Below are 9,541 nucleotides of genomic sequence, written 5' to 3'. Positions count from 1 at the left end.
GACTTTCAATTCTCCATCGAGGGAAAGCTCAAAGAGCTAAGAATAGCTCAGGGTCTCCATATAGTTTGGACATGATGGTGATCCTAACTTCTGAAGCCATGAAATCCATCAATTTGGCAATATTCAACGGCACTTTTTGGGCTTCAGTTCCTTGACGTGGGGAAGATGGGATCTCCATTTCTTTGATAGGATTAAGTAATCCCTCTGTAAATATTCTCTCCAACAAGAAGTGAGTACGCCCACTTTCCCATGACTTAAAATCACTTTCTTCTTGGATGACACTAGGTATGGCTAGTGGTCTATGGACTTTGTGAGGTTGCTTTTGCATAGGGAACATTGTGTCGATAATCTAGATCTACCTAGGTGCTGGCTCTAGATCCCTTTGGGTCTCTACTACCAAACTCATTAACTGCCTGACTCGCTCGATCTCCTCTATAGGGTTTGGATAAGTTCTTATTCTTCTTGGGTCCTTACCATTGTGGCTCATGACCATCTTTCTTGTTTGTTTCTTTCCTAGCAGTTGTTTTGATCTCCATGGTTTCACCTTAATGAGAATCCTCTTCAGTGTCGTTCATATATACGGGGTCGTCACCAATCTCTATGTTGATCTTTGAACTGGGGTTTGATTTCGCTACTTTTTGCAATCTCTTCCTTCGTGTTTTCTTCTTCTTCTGAGATTGGGTAATTAATGATGTGTCTCTTTCTTCAAGAATATCATTTTTTGGAGTATCGATCGTGTCAGTACATTTACTGGTACCACATGCATACTTTGTGTTTGCTCCTTAGTAACCTCAATTAAATTCAATGGCATTATCTTTGGTGCATTTGGATTATTAGGACATTGGGCAATCAAATGATCTATGTCACATCAATTACACATGAGTATCGGCATTGTAGATGTGCTCGCTTGATTGGTGTGTATCAGTGTGGCATTCTTTTGTAATCTACTAGGACATTTGGCTACTCGATGTGGACCTTCATACTCATAGAATTGAAGAGGTGGTCTCTTGGTAGTGTAATTGATATTTTGGCCTCTTGCAACAAGAGCAGCTACTTGATAGATAGGTTTGACTTGTCCCCAATAGTCCTCCATGTAGTATTATGAACTTTCTTCAAGTGCATCAATCCCATAAGCAATATTATGGTCTATATCTTCCTCACAGCCTTCAAAACCAATAATAGATGACTCACAACCCACTTGATTCACATAAGTGATTCTCGGATGTGGTAGTTGCAGTCCTAGCACTGGAGGTGGTAAGGGTGTTGTTTGAACAACATTTTGGGCCCTAGGGACCATGTGTTGTGATGTTTGTTCAAGAGTTGGGGCCGGCATCAATGCAGGCACTCGAGGTGTGTCCGTCCATGCTAAGGTTGGTCTATTGGCCATCGCGCGTTTAAATACTATGCAATCCTTGGCTTGATGACCATATCTTGCACAGGCATTGCAATTCCCATTAAATTTTACTCTAAAAGTAGGGCATTCACTGGTACTATGCAGACCATAGCAAATTGAGCACCATTGTTGCTCCCTTCTTGGATACATATGATTGTTTTGCGGAGCACGATTGTCTTTAAGACTCTCTTGAATGGCCTTGGTGAGATCTGCTAAAGTCATCTCAGATATCTTTGGCTCCTTAGCAATAGGCTTTATGGTCATTGGCTGATGCCCCGATGCTTGCCAACTAGTAGATTTAGGCTCAGTAGACACTCTTTCTCCTTGACTGCTTCCCACGTGGTGATACCTCTAATGACTGATTCCCACGTGGTGATACCTCTAATGACTAGGCCATTGTAGATATCCTCATGTCATAGTCCCCTAATGAATCTATCAAGCAATTGGTTATTATTGAAGCGCTCATTTGGATTACAACGAGATGTGCTTTCTCACATCCTCGTCTCCACTAAATTTTTGTGTGAGCTTGGCTATTTGCACTGCCTTACTTCTAGGTTCTCTATCCGGCGTGTTACGCATATTTTCAGCAATGGATCGACCAATCGCTTGAGCAAAGGTTGTCGAGTCACCTAAGTGAGTAGGTATACTGGGGACACATACTCTTGGGACTGCATGTGGAATGGGGGTTGGCATTGGGCTTGGCATATAGTAAGCCCTTGGGTTCCAAGTTTGGTACGATGTTGTGCCATGTGGTGGCCCAAAGTTCATATGTGTGGCCCTAGGCATAGCAGATGTCAAATGTGACATGCTAATGCTAGCTGGTATGGTCTCATTGAAATAAGAGCTTGGGCGTTGTGGTTGTGGAGCATAATTTGTTGAAACATTGGGAGGGGTAGGAGCTACAAGAGCATGAGGACCCATAGGTGCATATGATTGATACACACTTGTAGGTACTGTTGCAGGCATTGGGCTACCATGTAGCGGTGCTTTACTAACAAATGAGGTCCATGGCATGTTCCTTGGCATGCCCATCACTGGGGTAGGCATGGTAGCCATGGTGTCATCAAGAGAAAGGTGAGCTAGACTTGGAAAGGTAAAGCTGTCACTTGTGGGCTCAGATTGTACTGAGACCCCTGGCGAAACAACATATGGAGGATCCATCGAGCTTACCGAGGGAGTCTCCATTTGTGATAAAGTAGGTTGCTTAGCCTTCCCTGTATCCAAGAATCTCATGGGACCCGTTGAAGGCATATGGATCCCTTTGTTCTGTCTCTCTAGCTCAATAACCCTATGAATAACACCACAAACTCTTTGTTATTGCTCCTCTATGCTAGTAGCACCCGATGTTGATTGTAGGACATCTAACCAACCCATATGATAGGTGTGACCTGTGTATAGGTCGGTTAGAGTTTTTGTTTGTAGTTCGTACTCCCAGTTCTCATTTAGGAACACTCCATCTAGGATTGAGGTGCTAGGGGTGTCCTTTGAACTAGATGCAATGTGGCTCTCTATGGGTTGACCCTTAGTAGTCTCTAATTCAGGAGCACTCAATTGCTCGCCTAGCATGGATGTTGACATAGGGGCTTAAATTTTTCACAATTTGGGAGATATCTACTTCAGATTGTAGGGTCGTCTACTTTTGCAGGTTCTTCTACTTATAGGTCCTTTGCATCATAGGAGTTGTTTGGCATGTGTACATATATGCATACGCAGACATAAACTTGCAGATTTATGCACATACATTGAGAACATCTTGTGGATGTATGCACTCTTGTGGACTCTCAGGATTCGAGAGTGGATTCATCACAGGTTATGTGCATTGACTTGTGCGATTGAGCAGATTATGGAAAGTGTGGTGCACGGATTTGCAGAGAGTTTGCAAGCATTTATAGCATGATTGTAAGCTTAATTTTTAGCTGATTCGGATGCTTATTTGATACACGTTTGGTGTATGCTTGATTCTCGTTTATATTGCCATGTGGATGCTCAAACCATCTAAAAATCAACACACATATGCCATTGCAATGGCATATGTGTGTTGATTTTCAGATGTTTTGAGCATCAATTTGTGCCATATTTTGGTTGGTTTGCATCCAAGTTTATGCTAGTATATGCCTTGCTTGTAGAGTGCGGTTGGTGGACTTTGTGTTTTGGATTACAGGATTGTTTTCCAGGTTCAGGGAGTTGAGACTTTGGGGCAGCTCATGTATGCTTGAGTGCAGATTTTGTGCATGATTTGCTCATGGTTTTGAGCATGTTTATGGCATGTATGGTTATTATGGTTAGATAGCCAAGATACAGCCAAAACTATGTCGAATTTTTCTTGTGAGTTTATTTGTTTATGCACATGGTTTGCAGTTGTGTTTTGATTGCATTTTGGCACTCAGTGGTTGCTTTGCCATAGTGTTTTGGCATCGCATTGTGAGAGTGTTTACTCATCAAATTATGTCATTTGACATGTATGCGATAATATTCACGTCACGTCGAGTCGTGAGGGATTTAGCACATATGATAGTGGTATGCTTCGACATGTGTGTCTAGCTGATGGTCATTGCATGACATAGTTGGTGCAGGAGATGTCAAACTATTATTGTCAAGTGGTGCATCATACATATTGCAAGATGTACGCCATGTGCCAGGTTTGACACATAGCTTGATCTCTGTGAGTCAGTCACAAGACACTGGATGCCAAGGTAGTGTTGGACGAGCATAGTTTCACATTGCATCGTGGACAACTAGTCATAGCAAGAGGTGCTAGTGTTGGCACCATTCATACGATGTGAGTACGTCATGTGCAAGATGACACAATCTTTGTGAGTACACAGCCATGCAGAGAGACTATCCATGCCTCCTTTGTGGATAGGTTGCATGATGCTCTAGTTTGTGAGCATGTTGAGCGAGTTGTGCAGCAAGGCATGTCATGTGTGGATGCGATGACGGATATGGATGGATTGAGCTTTGAGGATTTAGTTGTGATTAAGTCATTCTGGATATTCTTAGGCTAGAGGTTGATGCGTGTGAGCTAGAGCTAGGCATTGCTCTTGCTTGACAGGGTTCAGGACATACAAATTCTCTTGATACGCATGTGACATCCATGTAATGAACAAGAGGATGGATTCCAAGGATCGGCGTTCGGGTGTCAGGGTGATTGCCGTGAGTGGAGTTTTGAGCCAGATTTGACTGAAATGGTCAGATTGCCAAGATTGCATTAGCATTCGAAAGTCTCATGTACAATATACTAATCGGTCCGAGATTGCATTTGCGGTAGGTGCATTTGTAGTGGGAGCAGTTAGGCATGTAGTGGCTGATATTGGCCTTGAGCATAGGGGCACTTTGCAGCGTATGGTGAGTTAACTGTGGGATGTGTGCGGCTTTGGTGAGGAGTATGTGGTCGATCACTCTATACTTCCTCTACAATTAGAGCTGGATGCACACAGACTCAATGAGCCAATGGGCATTGGCTGAGGTAATACTTGTGATGACCTTGTACAGTTTTTGTACGGTTTTCTTTTGTTTTTTCCCTCATGGCCACATTGGCCTTTACATGGGAGATTGTTGGGGTAAAGCCCCATGTGGCCAGTTAGACCACACACCCGCCCACTATACTTGTTCATTATGTACATAATAGAATTAGGGGGCTCACATGTTGATAGTGAGTTTTAGCCCCTACAAACACAAGTCTCCTCTTCTCCTCTCTTCTCCATAATAGAATACGGATCTCACATGTTGATAGTGAGTTTAGCCCTTGCAAACACAAGTCTCCTCTTCTCCTCTCTTCTCCATAATAGAATAAAGGGGCTCACATGTTGATAGTGAGTTTTAACCCCTGCAAACATAAGTCTCCTCTCTTCTCCATTGATGTGCACACACTCGCACACGCTCTCACTCTCGCACTTCATGTCTTGCTCAAGTTCCTGGAGAGATCTCCATTTTTATAGAGAACCTTTTATGCCTTTCAAGATTCCAAGATTCTCTTAGGAGGGTTGCACATGCAGGTAGGGAAGCCAAGCTAAAGATCCATCGGATCTCTTCTCGATGCCACCAATCCTTGTTGGAGCTGCGTCCGATCCAACACTAACAAGCACTAAGCTCCATCCCCACTGAAAAATCACCATTGCCAATTGTTGCAACTTTGATATCAGTTGAAAGAGTGCATGTACACGGATGCATGTGTGCACATTGTGGTGCGGGAGAGGGAAGAGGAAGAGAGTGCACAATGTTGTGTGGGTGGAGCAACCCTCCAAGAAGTGGGGAGCTCCTTATTCATGTGTATATACAAGAATAAGGGTAAGTGGTTAGTAGGCAGTTGGGGGACAGCGAATGTCTGGTGAAAGGGCATAGGGAAGATAGACATGCTCAGAACCACCCAACCTGCCTATATGTAGCCCCTGGCGCATGTGTATCCGGAGGCCCTTGGCCAGGGTCGTGCCCTCCCAATTCTACCCTTGGCATGACATTACTCCCCCCTTGGAGAAGCATTTTTGTCCTTGAAAACAAAAAGTGGTAGTATCTTCATAAGAACACTAATGTTTTCCACAGTGGCATCCTTCATGGATCCAGCAGTTTGTTTGATCGAAACACGATTTGGTAGGAGGTCCAATGAAACCAAGAATAACATCTTGATTTTGCACATTGTTGTCCATTTGCAACCATCTTGTGTTAGCGGCTCCTATCCAATCATAGCGTGTAGACTCCATTTAGAATACACATGAGCATGCTAAACGAGTTATAACAACAAAGAGGTACCCAAAAGAGAACCGCTTTTCACTTTCCATGAAAGTAACTTGCTGACATAACTCATCAGCCAAGTTTAAGTCCTTGACTTGTTCTCAAATTTCATCAGTAAACAACCCCAGCATAACTTGTGTTCAAGACTGAGAACCTAACTTATACATGAAGAGACTATACCTAATCGCAAACATGCTTTAACTTATGATAAGCAAAGTCCAAGTAGAGCATTTAACGGTAGAGCAATGACTGCTTACTAATTGGATTGCTTGTGCTAACGTACACACTTTGCATATCCTTTAGCACAAGATTACACTTTGTAATCTGCCTATCTCCTTGGATAACGAACAGTATTGAGGTGTTTTTCCCACGGTTTACAGACAGTCTTCCCAGATGACTGGTAAAGGGATCACAATATTGTACAACATTGCTAAGGAATCAACAATGTCCGGAATAACCATCGCGGTGAACTTGAAAGATCCACACGCACCCAAACCGATCCATGACTTCTATTGGTGATTGGTAGACCTAAAAGAGATACCGCACATAGAGTGCAAAATGCTTCATAAGCAACTAATGTTATGAATATGCATGCCGCTCCAAATCAGCCTTTGCTAAACACTAGGGCCCATAACAGTAGTGTGCATGCATTTAGCAAAAAAACAGATCCGAACATGTATATCCATGATCATCCTTGCCAATATTTATGGGGGTGAATGTGATGCTCCTAGCACACATGAAAAGGGGAGTGTAAATAGTTCTAAAAAGAAACTAAATACTTGCTATTGCAATCATTTGCAAGCCTTGCTGAAATGTCGTTTGAACCATAAAAGAAGGGGAAACATAAGGCACTTCTAGGTACAAACAATGAAACTTTTTCATTAACAACTCATAGCCTTGTTATATGTATAAACAACTATCTGTAATGTTGTTTAGCAGCACTTGTACCTTAACAAGTCATTCTAAGTATCTTACAATTTCTGGCCACTAAAATTGCTTTTGATACGTTGTGCTGAAAATGGTCTAGAACACAGATTTGACCAGCACCTAGGGACATCGTCGTGACACATAATTGAAGTAGCGGTGCCATTGTCTGTCCCAGAAACTAATATTCTCCACATGTGGAATATGTCTCAGGTAAGGATGTCTGAAAAAACATCTTTCAAGTACGAGATGTACTTGGGTGTGGAGGTAATTGTAAACACGCATGCGATGTGCGTGAGAGAGACCCTCATTATCCATGCTCCACACGAGCTAAACCAAACTCCTTGAGTTCCTAGACCATGTCGTATCCCATATGACAACATGTGCCAAATCAAACCCGACAAGTGAGTCCATAACTGCAAAATGCAAAAATTTATTGTGGACACTAAAGCCCAAATTTCTTAGCTCTTACGTGACCTTGTCATCTCGCTGAAGAGCAAAAGTGGATGAAAACATAGAAGTTTAATCATCCAACTTGAAAAAGTCAAGCAAAGCATATGCAAAAATGGAAAAAAGAAAATCATATGTGTACCTGGAGGTTGAACATCATGTTCACTTACCTATAGTCAAAGGCACCAGTCTAAATTTCCTGCCTGCAAAGACCTGGGAGCACTAATTTGAGAATTAGTAAAATCAAAGTAATATTGCACATGTAACCTTGGGTGTTGCCGTTGCAATCCAAACCCCTTGGGTAAAATTGACATTGCCAAACCGCTTGGTTAGACTTTTGCATGGAAACTGCTCAACTAGCAGCCAACAGTATCTTAATTCAACTTGAGAAGTTGAAAGTATCCAACGAGCCCTTGGCAGCTTCTGGACTTCTTTCCTTAAAAGTGAAAGTGTGAAGATTTCAAGAATTGACCATCACACTTGATAATTGATTTAGGAATCATGAGGTGGGTCTTACCCCAAAACTCGATTCATATAGACACTCTTTATGTTATAGATAAAATAGAAGATCCACTAAAGTTGGAATCGTATTCTCAACTAGACCTTTTTCGGACCCAAAAATCTATAATCTTGGGTTTTTGTGAACAGTCGTGCAGTCTGAAATGCTGGCTTCATCTATACACCTTGGTAGAGATAAGCCCTTACGAGTTTAAGACGTTCAAAAACTCAACTTGATTGTCACACGCAAAGTGTGTAGTGCTAAAATAACACCCAAAAAATCACTAATGGCAAGACTCTTGCTTGTCCATTCGAATTGAGGGAAACTCAACGTAATATAATTGTTCAATCTTGAAAGCAATCAATGATGGATTACAAACCGATGGCTCTTAGCCATTCCAAAATAGGTGGCAATAGATGTCTCTTAACCCTTCCTGTTACCGTATTGGCATAGAAAGATTGTTATAAAATCATGCCTAGTTTCTCCTTTCTCACAGAGAAGTTGGAAAGAGAGAGAGAGAGAGAGAGAGAGAGAGAGAGAGAGAGAGAGAGAGAGAGAGTGCTAGGCTGAGGAAACCCCTTATTGAAATGTGTCGTATGGGCCTTGCATATACTCCAATGTAGACCATGTCTGTGTCATAGCTTATCCTATAAGCGTACAACAGTGTATGTGTACAACCCTCTTGTAGAGAGAGGTAACATAATGCACATCTGGACCCACCTATCGTATACGTGGTCATGACTGTACCAGAGTGACTGAAGTATGGCACTTTGCCTGTGAATATACATAGAACTTGTTTTAACATGTCAGATATTTACAGCGTCCTTGACATAGTAGGTAGTGTGATAGCGGAAGCATATACAATGATGGGTGTTGTACGTCCAATGTACTAGTATGTCATGCATACATATTAAAAAAATGGAATGATAAGCCCTTGGCTGTGATGACTGTCTCAACCATGGGAGCCGCTGGTATATATGCCTTGCACGATTACATTGGCATGGATACATCACAATGCGTCATTGCGTACTATGAGCTTATATCCACATAGTGCTAAAGATGTATGCCATTATCATTGATCTAAATTCAATCAATAATACCTTGGCACATAAGAGAAGTTGTACTTCACATGAAGACAGAGGAAGCACTTTGCTTTATACAATGGCTTCTTATGGAGTCTGCCCAAGCACTTTGCTTTGCACATCAGAGAGATCCTTTCCCAAAAACAAAAGTAAAACATAGACAAAAACGAACATAACTTGAAAATTACTAACCTTGTCGCCCACTTGTGGCCAGGTTTTCGGTAGTTCACTTGAATCCAGCTCATAGCCATGTGTACTGTGTGAGTGAGTTAGCGTATATATCATATGCACCCTCGTTGGATTTAAAAACTTGCAGAAAACTTGGCAAGTTTCCCTAAGTTCGTCTGCTCCTAGCATATTCCAAACGTGGGAAGTATTATCTTTGCATGATACTTCTCAGTAGACCCACTTTGGATGCTACCATTGCTCATAGCTCATTATGTACACCTGCTGACGGGTCTTGCT

Source organism: Adiantum capillus-veneris, chromosome 12, assembly GCF_014529385.1.
Source record: "Adiantum capillus-veneris isolate H3 chromosome 12, ASM1452938v2, whole genome shotgun sequence".
Classification (NCBI taxonomy): domain Eukaryota; kingdom Viridiplantae; phylum Streptophyta; class Polypodiopsida; order Polypodiales; family Pteridaceae; genus Adiantum; species Adiantum capillus-veneris.
This window is presented reverse-complemented; position numbering follows the sequence as displayed.